The sequence below is a fragment of the Schistocerca serialis genome, chromosome 3 (genome assembly GCF_023864345.2).
Source record: "Schistocerca serialis cubense isolate TAMUIC-IGC-003099 chromosome 3, iqSchSeri2.2, whole genome shotgun sequence".
NCBI classification, from domain to species: Eukaryota; Metazoa; Arthropoda; class Insecta; order Orthoptera; family Acrididae; genus Schistocerca; species Schistocerca serialis.
Window position 1 is genome coordinate 726,608,647 of NC_064640.1, and position 15,089 is coordinate 726,623,735.

Genomic DNA, 15,089 nt, shown 5'->3' on the forward strand with positions numbered 1-15,089 from the left:
TGGATGTTTTAACATTTCTGCTTCTACTTCTCACTCCTTTCTGCTTTAGAACACTTTCGGCCACTGAAACGTTGACTGAATGCAATTTTTGAACTTTGCAAAGGGTACACGTAATCTGAGGCATTCCCGACGTATACGCTATTTGAAGGGTTCTCGGGTGTCCAACCGGGTATGATCGTGGAATGCTCACGATATATCGGCAAATAACCATTCCGCCATCATAAAATGGTGCTGATACAATGATCTGTCCGCTCTCTGTCGCTAGTATTTATCTCTCGCGGGTCCACGTGCGATTCCGTGCGCCGACTGCGTGAGGAGTGTTCACGTGTAGGGGGAGTGGTGGCTGCGGCAGGTTATGAGTGGGGGCGGGTGGAGGGGGCGCAGTATCTCTTTGATGGCCTTAGAGAAATGCCCTCGTGTCCGCTTGCAGCTTTGCTCCTTGATAGAGCTTCGTATTCGTTCCCAGGCGCTACTGAGTTGGTAACCAGTGCCCCTGTTGACGAAGTTACCTCTTGGTCGAATTTCTAAGGCCTCTTATAAAGATGCAGTCCCAGTAGTTCTTTATGGAGGCCAGTACTTTTGTCTCGTCATAATTCACTGTGTGTCTAGTGCTTATGCAATGTTCTGATAATGCAAATATCCTTGGTTGGCCTTGGCGGGTGTTGCGTTGGTGTTCTTTACATCGATCTTACACCGCATGAACTGTATGGTCGACAAAGGATTTGCCACAGCCGCACGGAATTTAGTAAGCGCCCGCTTTATTGAGGCCGACATCGTCCTTAACCATTTCTAGTAAGGCGCGCGTCTTAGCCGGTGATCGAAAGACAGTGTCGATCTTGCGTTGCCTCAATAGTCTTCCTATTTTGGATGACACGTTCCCTGTAAAAGGCAGAAACGCCAGGCCTCTTTACTCTTCTTCCGTTTGTTCTACATCTTGGCTACTACTGAGCTTCTGTTGTAACAAGGCCCTTAGGATTTGGCGATTGCCGTATACATTGTCGCGGAACAAAGTCCAGGTGTTGAAGCTCCGTTGATAGGGTCAGTGGTTCCTAGATCGTAAGTATTCTTTGTACCAAGGTTTAAGCACTCCATTTAGGTGAACCGCATGGTGACAGCTGGATGCATGTAGGTGCAAGTCAGTGTGTGCGTTCGAATCCTGCCTCGGGCATGGATGTGTGTCATGTCCTTAGGTTAGTTAGGTTTAAGTAGTTCTAAGTTCTAGGGGACTGATGACCACAGATGTTAAGTCCCATAGTGCTCAGAGCCGTTTGAACAATTTTTTTCAGTGTGTGCGGACTTGCGGTGGACACTGTGACCTAGCGAGCCATGTGACCCGCGCTGCACCAGGAAATCAAGGAAGGGTAGTTGTCAATATTACTCGATTTCCATAGTGAACGGTATGTTATTATGCTTGGAATTTAGATTTTGTAAAAGTATTTATAGTTAGTCCTTTCCATGTGGCCAGATTAGGGTCTTCATTGGCCGCCTAAAGGAGCTAACTTTGCAATAATCCGACATCAATGTCAGCTACGATGTCGTGTCACCAGTTATACGAGTCCCCCCGGAAGATTCCATCAACTTATTCAGTCAGAAATTCGAGGCAGAACTGACACAACTTTTCAGGCATGTGTTAACATCGATCTACTTTGTCTTCAACTTCCAGTACTAAGAGCAGACCGACGGATTGGCCACGGGGAGCCCCCTCTCTCTCTCCACTGGCAGCCAACCTATTCATGGAGAGTTTCGAAGAAGTAGCCCTGGAAACCGCCGAACTGAAACTTGTATGTTACTTCCGCTATGTGGACGACACATTTGTAAACTGGCCACATGAAAGGACCAACTACAAATAATTGTACCACATCTACATTCCATCCATAATAACACACAGATCATTATAGAAATCGAGAAAGATGGACCTTCCTTGATGTCCTGTGGCAGCTCAGGTCAGATGGCTCGCTAGGTCATGGTGTGTACCGCAAGTCCGCATGCACTGACCTGCACCTACATGCTTGCTGCTACCACCATCCGGATCAGCTAAACGGAGTTCTTAACACCTTGGTACGCAGAGCACATACGATCTCGGACCCACAAAACCAATCAATGAAACTTAAATACCTGGAGACTGAGTTCCGAGACAATGGATACGTCAATCGCCAAATGCAAAGGGCCTTCCGACAACAGAAGCGCAGTAGGGACGAAGATGAAGAACAAACTGAAGAAGAGAAAAAAGTCCTGGAGCTTGTACGTTTTACAGGCAAAGTTTCGTCCAAAATAGGGAAACTATTAAGGCAACACAAGAACGACACATTACCGACCACCGGCTAAGACGCGCGCCATACTGGAAACGTTAGAAGACGATTCCGGTCTCAAGAAAGCGGGCGTATACAAAATTCCGTGCGGCCGTGGCAAATTCTATATCGGCCAAACAGTTCATACGGTGGAAGATCGATGTAAAGAAAACCAACGCTACACCAGCCTAGGCCAACCAAGCCAATCTGCCCCAGCAGAAAAAAGCATAGAAACTGAACACAGAGGGAATTATGAAGTGACAAAAGTACTGGCCTCCAAATATAACTAGTGGGACTGCATCTTGAAAGATGCCATAGGAATTCGCCTAACAAACAACTTCGTCAACAGGGACACTGGTTACCTACTCCAGTAAGGTCTGGGAACCATCAAGGAGCAACGATGGAAGCGGACATGATAACGTTCTACCAAGACAGCTGAAGAGATACTGCGCCTCCCTCCCGCCCCATCACTTACCGATGCCTTCACTTGCCCCATAAAGAGAGGACAGACCATTCCATCAGCACCACCTGATAATGGTGGAACGGTTATTCGCCGAAATATCGTGGGCATTCGACGGTCGTATCCGGCTGGACACCCGAGAATCCTTCAAACATCCCAAAAGGGTTTCCACTTTCTTAAACGACTGACGAGCAACGTTCATAACCCTTTTAAAAGTTATTCCAGCACACAATCTAAGTTTTTTATGTCTTTGCTTTAACAACTGCAAATACACTATATGTTGACCGATGCCTATATACCTTCTTCCACGTAGTTGTTCAGCTTTGTCGAATAAAATTCAGTAAGCGACGTGACGTTCTGCTTAAGCTTTATTTGCAGCATATGGCAAATAATATTCCTTGACACCTCGTCTAGCTGGTTAATACCATTATTACTCCACATCAGGCACATACACAATTTGTTTTTAGGTCCAGAATAATACACCCTGGTATATGTACGCCCTGAGTTAAAAAAATTGATGCACCATGAAGTAATAATCCTGATGGGACCGAAATTGGAATATGTGATGTGATATATGTGTACAGACCAACAAATAATTTAGACGAGAAAGAGCTTCACAAATTGAGCAAGTAAATAACACCTTGGTCGATCTCTGGCCATTATGCAAACTGTTATTCAGCTTGGCATTGATTGATTAATATAGTTGTTGGATGTCCTCCTAACGGATATCGTGCCAAATTATGTCCAATTGGCGCGTTAATTTGTCAATTGTCCGACCTGGTTGGAGGTCCCTGCCACTAATACTCCAAATGTTCTCAGTTGGGGAGAGATCCGGCGACCTTGCTGCCTGGAATAGGATTTGGCAAGCTCTAAGACAAGCAGTGGAAACACTCGCAGTGTGTAATTGGCGACTACCTTGCTGAAATTTAAGCGCAGGATGGCTTGCCATGAAAGACAACAAAACTCAGCGTATGACATTGTTGACATACCCCTGTGCTGCAAGACTGCCGCGTATGACAACCAAACGGATCATATTATGAAATAAAACGGCACCCCAAACCATCACTCCAGGCTGTCGTGTTGTATGGTGGGCGATAGTTACTCACTGTCATGGGCGTCTCCAGACACGTCTTCTGCTTGAGATCTCATTGACTGGAGTAGAATTGTCTTCAGTGATGAGTCCCGCTTCGAAATGAGTCCAGATGACCAGCGAAGACGTGCCTGGAGACGTCCCAGACCGAGGCGAGATACTAATCTGCACAAGAAATTAGATGTGCAGATGTTCTTATTTTAGTGTGTGCTCATGTTGCAGATTGTGGCAGTGGCTACAGGCCTGGAGTCGGGAATGGAGCTGAAACTTGGCCCCTCATTGCCTCACGCACCACTGACCCCTCTTTCACTGACATCATCTCGAGCGCCACAGTTGGCAGCCCCATCTCTGGTGCCCTCACATCAATTACAAGACACCAATACTCCTCTGTCACAGTTGATGATCGACAATGGACTGACGCAGATGCAGTCGTAAGTATTGATTATCTTTATATCTCTGAAATACATAGAATCATGGTATATTGTTGGACCATTCGAAATATTACCAGTGCTGCCTATAATAAAAGATACACTTTACATGAGAGTACGGGACGGAACGTAACAAATATTTTGAATTTAGTCAATTGAGTCTGAGCGGAACTATCTGATTCTATGTCTCTAAGACCTATCTTTTGGGTAAAGTGGACAGCATTCTGAAAGTATTTCCTGAGGTCTCTTTTGGGTATGGTTCACGGGCTATGAATTTCAGATGCTTAAAATATATACACATGTAAGTTAAGGTGGGTGGGTAGAAGAAACATTGCTGCAATGTTCGAATACAGATGATGCTCGACTCAGTCACGTCGATTAAATATACAGTTATAAAGATGCCAGAGGAAGTGAATAGGAGTGCATCGTGAGGTCAGCTGTAGGGAAAGTGAACGGCCAACTGTTACTTTTTTTCTTTCTTAGAGTAGTGGAATGATGTAGCGCCCTTAGAAAAGGCAATTCGCTACAGAGCGTCTGTGCGACGCATTCTTGAGTGCGTCTTGAGCTCTTGCCGCCTTCACCAGATCATAGTAAAGGAAGACGTCGAAGCAATCCTGAGGCCAGCTTCTAAATTTGTTACAGCTCGGTTCGATCTTACCGATAGTGTTACAGAAATGCTCCGTGAAATGCAAATAGCCGGACGGTGTGGCCGAGCGGTTCTAGGCGGTTCAGTCCTGAACCGAGCTGCTGCTGCGTCGCAGGTTCGAATCCTGCTTCGGGCATGGATGTGTGTGATGTCCTTAGGTTAGTTAGGCTTCAGTAGTTCTAAGTCTAGGGGACTGATGACCTCAGATGTTAAGTCCCATAGTGCTTAGAGCCATTTGAACCATTTTTTGAAATGCAAACTCTTGGAGACAATATGACGACACTTTCACGAAATGCTATTGTGGAATTTCAGCGAACCATTCTTTCCGACTGTTTATAGACGATTCTACAGTCTACAATATTCATTATCCTTAAAGGTCGTAGTGACAAAATAATGGGAGGTACGGCTCGTCCTAGAGTGTAACAGGTAGCCGTGCTTTTTCCTCACTTCATTTGCAAGTGAAACGGTGGATCAGGACAGTGAATGGCTAGCAGCGGTGGAAAGACTCTTCCCCCACCGCCAGTGTGTCGAGGCATGCCGAGTAGATGTGGATATAAATCCAACTGCCTGTTGCTCATGATATCAAGTCGTGTGCTACTTCATCCATGATATTTCGTATTCCTGTGACATGTCCTATATGTTTCATAACGCTCCTTGCCACAAGTGTGTATTTCATTGACCAGTATGTTGTCGCTGCAGAAGAGCGCGGTGTAATGTTTAGATGTAGACTGCTGATCCATTCCGTAGGTGATAGGATACTATTTCTTTTGCAGCTCCTGTGCTCAAGGGCAGAATCTGGAGGCAAGATATCCGGTAACAGGGACGAGTAACAGCCAGGTATCAGGAGACATGTGTAGTGTTCCTTTCACTTCCATAAGCGATGTTGGTCACAATGGAAGGAATGTAAGTATGGTTAGTCCATCACATCTTAGTAATTAAAACCAAAGTTTGTGAAAATCATTTTCCCGGCATATGAGCGTTTGGACACAAACACTTTAGTTTTGCATAAAAATATATACAGTAATATTGGTTTAAGCCTAAATTTCATTGCAATGATAAGCTACTTAATGTAACGTTTGAATTATTTTGAGATAAAAACTATAGTGAAAATGTTCCATGCCATAATATAATGGCGGTCTTTTGGAAATAAAAGTATATCCCGTAAATAATGACCCAGAAATGCATCTAGTGCAGTAGAACGTATTCACAGTTCCATACGTATCACCTTTTGTGCATAAAATACGAAAACGCAGTTTTCAATAAAGAACTTAACTTAGGTGCTAAAACATGATTGACATCTATACCAGTCGATGTATGAGTATGACGCTACACAGGTAATACCAGTACAACGTTTGATAATCCACAGCATGAACAGAATACATAAATCAATTATGTTGTTGTTGTTGTGGTCTTCAGTCCTGAGACTGGTTTGATGCAGCTCTCCATGCTACTCTATCCTGTGCAAGCTTCTTCATCTCCCAGTACCTACTGCAACCTACATCCTTCTGAATCTGCTTAGTGTATTCATCTCTTGGTCTCCCTCTACGATTTTTACCCTCCACGCTGCCCTCCAATACTAAATTGGTGATCCCTTGATGCCTCAGAACATGTCCTACCAACCGATCCCTTCTTCTGGTCAAGTTGTGCCACAAACTTCTCTTCTCCCCAATCCTATTCAATACTTCCTCATTAGTTATGTGATCTACCCATCTAATCTTCAACATTCTTCTGTAGCACCACATTTCGAAAGCTTCTATTCTCTTCTTGTCCCAACTATTTATCGTCCATGTTTCACTTCCATACATGGCTACACTCCATACGAATACTTTCAGAAATGACTTCCTGACACTTAAATCTATACTGGATGTTAACAAATTTCTCTTCTTCAGAAACGCTTTCCTTGCCATTGCCAGCCTACATTTTATATCCTCTCTACTTCGACCATCATCAGTTATTTTGCTCCCCAAATAGCAAAACTCCTTTACTACTTTAAGTGCCTCATTTCCTAATCTAATTCCCTCAGCATCACCCGACTTAATTAGACTACATTCCATTATCCTTGTTTTGCTTTTGTTGATGTTCATCTTATATCCTCCTTTCAAGACACTGTCCATTCCATTCAACTGCTCTTCCAAGTCCTTTGCTGTCTCTGACAGAATTACAATGTCATCGGCGAACCTCAAAGTTTTTATTTCTTCTCCATGAATTTTAATACCTACTCCGAATTTTTCTTTTGTTTCCTTTACTGCTTGCTCAATATACAGATTGAACAACATCGGGGAGAGGCTACAACCCTGTCTTACTCCCTTCCCAACCACTGCTTCCCTTTCATGTCCCTCGACTCTTATAACTGCCATCTGGTTTCTGTACAAATTGTAAATAGCCTTTCGCTCCCTGTATTTTACCACTCCCACCTTTAGAATTTGAAAGAGAGTATTCCAGTCAACATTGTCAAAAGCTTTCTCTAAGTCTACAAATGCTAGAAACGTAGGTTTGCCTTTCCTTAATCTTTCTTCTAAGATAAGTCGTAAGGTCAGTATTGCCTCACGTGTTCCAGTGTTTCTACGGAATCCAAACTGATCTTCCCCGAGGTTGGCTTCTACTAGTTTTTCCATTCGTCTGTAAAGAATTCGTGTTAGTATTTTGCAGCTGTGACTTATTAAGCTGATAGTTCGGTAATTTTCACATCTGTCAACACCTGCTTTCTTTGGGATTGGAATTATTATATTCTTCTTGAAGTCTGAGGGTATTTCGCCTGTTTCATACATCTTGCTCACCAGATGGTAGAGTTTTGTCAGGATTGGCTCTCCCACGGCCGTCAGTAGTTCCAATGGAATATTGTCTACTCCGGGGGCCTTGTTTCGACTCAGGTCTTTCAGTGCTCTGTCAAACTCTTCACGCAGTATCATATCTCCCATTTCATCTTCATCTACATCCTCTTCCATTTCCATAATATTGTCCTCAAGTACATCGCCCTTGTATAGACCCTCTATATACTCCTTCCACCTTTCTGCTTTCCCTTCTTTGCTTAGAACTGGGTTTCCATCTGAGCTCTTGATATTCATACAAGTCGTTCTCTTATCTCCAAAGGTCTCTTTAATTTTCCTGCTGTTAAATGCTGTTAAATGTACTGTCTACGAAAGAAGCAAGATTCATTTCTATTGAATTGCCAAAGTAGAGTTCATTAGGAAATAAGTGCAAAATATGACTGGGAAAGAAAATCAGCAATGCCTTTCAAAGGAACTCAATATCTGGCGTACACAGTTTAGGGAAATAGCTAGACTACTATTTTGATTTTGGAGCTTCTGAGTTTCACGGTGCGCTACACAGAGTCTTTCAGACATACATGCACATTACACCGTAAAACACAGACACTGCCCAATAATATTACAGTCCGCGAAAAATAAGTCCTTCCTGGCGCGAAAATCACAGCAACTGTGCGTGTGCAGCATGTGGGAGGCAAAGTTGTTAAGGTGAGTACGAGCGTAAAGCGGGAAATTCGGGCTTGAGTCTCAGTCCCGCAAAAATTGCCTTTTATCACCAATAAATTTTGCAGCTGAAGTCTAATCGTATTAAAGTGACTCCTCGCGTAAAGCGGGAAGTTCGGGTTCGAGTCCCAGCCAACAAAAATTGTCATTTATCGCCAATAAATTTTGCAGCTGAAGTCTAATCGTATTCGCAATTGTGAATACATCTCGTGTATTTCATACAGTCGTAGATCTTAGCAGCGTCTATTTCTTTAGACATCCATGCGTATCTGAAGAACACTGCACAGCACACCGTAAAACACACACGCTGCAAAATAGTGTTACATGTCTAGACAGGCCGTGACAGTAATAAGTAAGTCGCCCCCAATGCAGGAATCACAGAAACTGTGAGACTACAGGACGTGAACACGTGGTGACATTAGGTGGTTTCTGTCGGTCCGGGAGGTGTGCTCGGATAGCCGAAGTTGTTAAGACGATCGCTCGCGTAATGCGGGAAATACGGCTCTGTTGTGATAAGCCAGTAGGACATGGCTTATAATACATTAAATTGAAATTCGCCTAAGAGACGATCCTAGGGTTACCTTTGTAGCATCGCCCACTGCTCCGAGTCTCGTAATTATTAAGTATCATTTCCACACGCTTTAACAGCGACAGATAACGTGACAGGCGATGGGGATAATACGCCTCTTGTCAATTTGTAATGTAAATTCAGACTCCCATTGAGATGCAGTCAAATGTACATGTTGGTGTGTGCGTTTTAAATGCTACCGTCTGCGAGGAGCCTTGATCTGAGATGGGCTCACATACCCCAGTATTTGCCAGTTTAAATAGCATGCCCCAACTTAATATGACAAGACAATGAAATTTACGTAGCTCTTTTTACCGAACAGGATAACTCACAAACAACTTGAAGAATGAAAACATCTCACCAGGAGTTTATAATCATCCGGATAATTGGTATGCCAATCCCTTAGTTCTAGTTCTATATTCCGATATCCACAGAGATCGATGATATTATTTAACTGCACTTTCTTTGTAGCTTCTTGGATCCGCAGAATAAATATTGTGTCAGTTTCATTGAACATTCCACGGATCAGGATCTATGGCATTCACCCACGGCTATCACAGTTCATCGGATTCTGACCGATGAAGTATAAATAGTCAGTCACCGGCATGCTCTCCAAGGACCGCAGAAATAATACAGTTTTGAAGTACATCTTGGATGTACATCTTCCACAGCGTGTTCAACACAGGCTGAGTTCCTAGACAAATACCAGCAATGCATCATATCGTCATTTCTAACTTATTTCATTTTGTACAGAAAAATTATCGCAGAATTAAGTTTTATCGAAGGGACGGAACTCCAAAGCAGCCACATTCGAACTTTCTTACAGTCATTGAAAGGGAGGTGTTGCATTATTTCGCCCAAACACCGTAACGTAAGCAATGAACAGTTTCCCACTTACCGAATTCCAATTCGACCTTCTATATCAGTCTTGGCTTCACTGTCGTGTACCTCTACTCGATATAAAACCGTCACTCCCTTTTTTCTGAGTTATGTCATAGGCCACCACTCCGTACTGTTTATTGATTTCTACGTGATTATTACTTACTACAGTCTAGCTGGTTCGAAAATTAGGAATCGGACATCCATAAGTAAGCAGTTTTGGAGGGCGAAGTTACCACCAAGGTACTAGCGCCGATAACTAAATATCTGACGGTGAACCTATGACGTATGCCCTTTTTATTCCCTCACAATGTTCTATAAGTCATACCCTTCCAAATTTTCTAATAATAGTGAGGAGATTGCAATTTGTGAACACATCTGAACAACACAGTTAATTTATTTCACTTTAAATGTTCAAATGTGTAAGAATTCGTAAGGGACCAAACTGCATAGGTCATCGGTCCCTAGACTTACACACTACTTAAACTAAGTTAAACTAAGTTATGCTAAGAACAACACACACACCCATGCCCGAGGGAGGACTCGAACCTCCGGCGGGAGTTATTTCACTTTAAATTGAAGTATTACCTCCCTACATGTTCTGACCGCACTCAGAATTACAGTAACGCATCTATCGCGAGCTTATATAAGTTTATCACTGCTGATATTTTGCCGTACCGTGGTCTTTTAATTATGTAACAACCACCCCGTTTCGTTCGTTTTCATTGTTCCTGTGGTACAATACGCCATCGTAAACATGGCAATATGTTTTGATTATATCTTCCCCAGTGCAGTTATATTTTCTCTTGAACAGCATAGTTATTCACCTTCATTTTGATGTCTCCTGATGTTGCTTATCATACTCTGTAGCACTCCTTCATGTGTGACCCATTCTATAAGCCAAATACTGTTTTCACTCAGATGAAACTGTGTTGGTTCGTTCTCTAGTCCTAAGTGGATGCAACACTATTTGTTGCGTGCCTGGCACGTAATGAATACCAAAATAAAATTCTTGCAGAGCAGGTATCAATGTGCTGTGCCAAAGTTTTAACATAAAAGACGATGCTTCAAGATTTGTTACAAAAAGTGATTTTTGCCCCATCAGCCAGTAGCTAAACTTCGCCTATCTGAAAACTACTGCCAATGCCTCCTTCTCAGTTAGGGAGTAGTTTTGCTCACGGGTATTTAATATCTGACTACCGAAGCCATTTGTTTTTGTCAAGTCCTTCCCATCTTCTTCTTCCTTTTCATATAAATGGACCCCAAGGCTGTAATCCGACGCATCACAAACGAGATACAGTGCTTTCATCATACCTGGATGAGCCATTATTGGAGAGTTACAGAACTTTTGTTATATTTGCTTAAAATGTCTCGTACATTCTGCCGTCCAAGACCACACATTATGTTTCTCCGTTAGTCTGTACAGTGCCTCGTTATTTAAAATTCACCGTCAACAAACCGACGACAGAATCCGAAGAGATCGAAAAAAGTTTTTAATTGCTTCCTATTTCTTTGTATTGGAAAATCTCTTATGCCTGCCAGATTTTCTGGATTGGGTCTTACCCGTTCTGGCCGTATGATTTGTCCTAGGAAAGTTATCTGCTATCTTCCAAATATATTTTTGAAAATAATGTCTTCCACCAGCACGCACACACTTTTCTAATATTTCTCCTAATACCTCCATGTGCTCCTCCTATTTGTCATTGACTATCAGTATATCATCGACGTATTTTTTTCAACAATTCTTCCCTTAGCACTCGGTCTAGTGTCCTGATAAAAGCTGATACCGGTATGTTCAATCCAAAAGGTAGCGCTTTGTATTGATAACATCTCCCTTTATATAATAATGTTGTATATGGCCTTGATTCCAGGTCATGCAGAACTCAGTGATCTCCATATGTTAAATGAAGACCTGTAAAAATTCTTTGCTACCTTCACTTTTTGAAGTACCTCGTCTATGTTTACCAGTCGATCTCATTGGTTCAGATACTTTGTTGGCTCGCCGTACATCCAACACAAGCCTCACATTTCCGTTTTTCTTTGCCACAATAACCAGAGAGCTATGGTACTGACTTCGAAACACTCTCTGTTACCGCTGTATTCAGCACTTTGTACAATTCTTTTCCTATTGTTTCTTTCCTACCTGTGGAACAATATAAGGTGGCTTAAAATATAGTTTATCAGGCTTTATTTTTGTACAATATGGTGGGCATTTTATTATTTCGGCTCTTTTCTAAAAACTTCCCTGAACCTTTCAATTAATGATAATAACTGTCCCGAAGTTACACTTCCTTTACCCAAAATCTCAGTTATTTTTCTGTTGATTCTTTCCCATGTAAGCTCATTTGCTTCTTCCTCATTATATGGAGGTATACCACTACGGTTATGATCTACTAAATTTTCCTCTTCGGCATCATCTTCTCAAACCGCTAATCGGTAGAAGTTGCAAAAACCTTGTATCCTATCTACCGTCATTTTGTCATTACATGTTTCTTTTCTCCATTTCTCTATGGTAGAACCTCATTTCTTTTGTCGCATAATTTATCTCTGCTATGTGCTCCGGCAACCACTTGGAGCCTATAATGATTTCCTCTTACAAATTAGGCATGACTACAGCGGCCATTCGTTATGATTCTCCTTCTAATTCAACCTGCAACGTTATCTCACATGTAATTGTTTTCTTATGTTCAGCAACAACTACTTTTACTTTGAATCCACTGGTCAGTAAACTCAGTACTTCATCTCCTGATTTCAGTAATTCGTTATACGCGTTGTTTGCTATCACAAACAACTGGCTTCCTGAGTCGACTAATGGTCTAGTCACACGCCGACCTACTTCAATCTCGATTATAGGGGTGACTACTGTCTTATTTTTCCGTATAATATCTTTTTATAACAGGGGTTTTTATTCATCACCTAATTATTCAGCTTTTATCACTTGTTACCAATTTGTTCGATGCCTCTCCATATACACTCCAAAAATGATTAAAGTTTCAGGAAAATTGGATAATTTATTTAAGAGAAAGGGATCACAAACTGAGCAAGTCAATAACGCGTTGATGCACCTCTGCCTCTTATACAATCAGTTACTCGGCTTGGCAAAGGTTGGAAGAATTTTCGGATTTCCTCCTGAGGGTTATCGTGCCAAATTCTGTCCAATTGGCGGTTGTCGGGTCGTATGGCTGGTGACAGTCCGGTTCGTATGCCACCGCTGTCTTGGGCGTCTCTAGACACGTCTTCGGCCTGTAATCTCATTTACTGGAGTATAATTACCTTCACTGGTGAGTTCCGTTACGAACTGAGCCACGATGATCAGCGAAAAAGTGTCTGGAGACGCCCCGAACGGCGGTCGTTGCCTGACTGTTGCCCGCCATAGGCCCAACAACCAGGAGTAATTGTCTGGGGTGCCATTCCTGTTCGTAGTAGGATCCCTTTGGTTGTCATCCGCTGCACACTTGCAGCACAGCAGTACGTCGAAGATACTGTACATGCCGTTTAGTTGCCTTACATGGCACGCCTGCAGGGCTTACATTTCAGCAATGTAGTTCATACCCGCACATAGCGACAGATTCTACTACTTGTCTTCGTGCTTGCCAATCCTTACCTTGGACAGCAAGGTCGCCGAATCTCTCCCCAGCTCAGAACGTTTGGAGCATTATGGGCAGGGATTTTGACGATCTAAGGCTCTAGTAGTATAGCGATAGGCACACATTCCTTCAGCAGGGCATCCAGCAATATCAATCATTGCCAAGCGAAATAACAGCTTGCATAAAGACCATAAGTGTACCATCACGTTATTGACTTGCTCAATTTAAGAAGCTCTTTCTCTTGCATAAATTATCCAGCTTTTCTGAAATTGTAATTATTTGTTTGTCTGTACATGTACATCATATCTATCGATTTCTGTTCCATTCGGATAATTCTGTCATGGTGATTCTTTTTATTTCCTTATAGCTTACTTTCAGCGTTCGTTTTCTAGCTGCCTACCACAGTTATATGCTTCGCCCTACATTTAATTTACGACGTAGCAATATTTTGTCATTCCCCATTTACTGCAATAAACCGTGGAAATTTCTTATCAATGCAACTGGATGCAACTTGCCTTTAGGATGGAATTTACTAAATTTATAGCTATGTATAAATTTCACTCCTGGCCACTTGTTGCCTTATTTTCACTGTGTAATTTGCTACTGACTGCCTGGTTAACCAGTTGTTCAATAATTGGCTGTACTTTCTCTACCACTTGCTTTGCGACGTCTACTTTCTACTCGATCTCTTTTGTACTTTTACTAGTTTCTTCTTGCCGTTGAGCCGTCATATTGTCACGTAGAAGAAGGTGTAATTAAGGAAGGTTATTCAGCACGTGCACATACAACAGCGCGGAGCGAAGTGCCTCCGGCCAGAACACATACAGCATATATGCAGCTACAGAACATTCAAGTACAATGATTCTTGACATTTCTGGATACTTCTAGAATGTACTCGAACCGAATGTAGAAGTTAAAATTGTAGAATCCAGGTGAGTTTTCAACTCACAACCCTCCATGCAACACTTAAGCAATAGAACCTCTACACCACTGTGTTACTCCGACTGTTCTCTGACATCGCTCCGTCCTGAATCGAACAGCGCCTCGGTGTTACGTCGTCCTATTCCGTGAACGAGTCATCGGTCCTGTATACACCGATTCCCGGATGACTGATGCTCGCCGTGGCGGTGATCTTCTTGGAACTTCTTTTGGCGCAATGCTCTTCGTCACGTTTCCGCTTGTTGCCTATCGCTGGAGCTCCGAATTTACCCTGGGTTGCAGGATACTTGTAGGGCTTCATTCGAAGAACGTGGACCGTATCTCCGATCTTTCGTCGTCTTGCGTTGGGGTCGAAATCTTCAACTTCATAAGTAACATGAGACAACTGTCTTACAACCTTATAAGGCCCAAAGTAGCGCCTGAGGAGCTTCTCAGAGAGAGACCAACCTTCTGAACAGGAGTGAAGATCCAGACGAGATCACCAGGCTGATAGACAACAGGGCGGCGACTCGCGTCATACCTTCGCCGATCGTTTTCTTGAGCCTGCAGCGTGCGGAGTCGAGTTAACTGCCGAGCTTCCTCAGCTTTGGTTAACACCTGGTCGATGTAGTCGTCGTCCACGTCATCAGGATGTAACGGAAACACAGTGTCCATCGTCGTAGTTGAATCACGCCCATGCACCAGGAAAAATTGCGTAAATCCTGTGGTGCCATGTT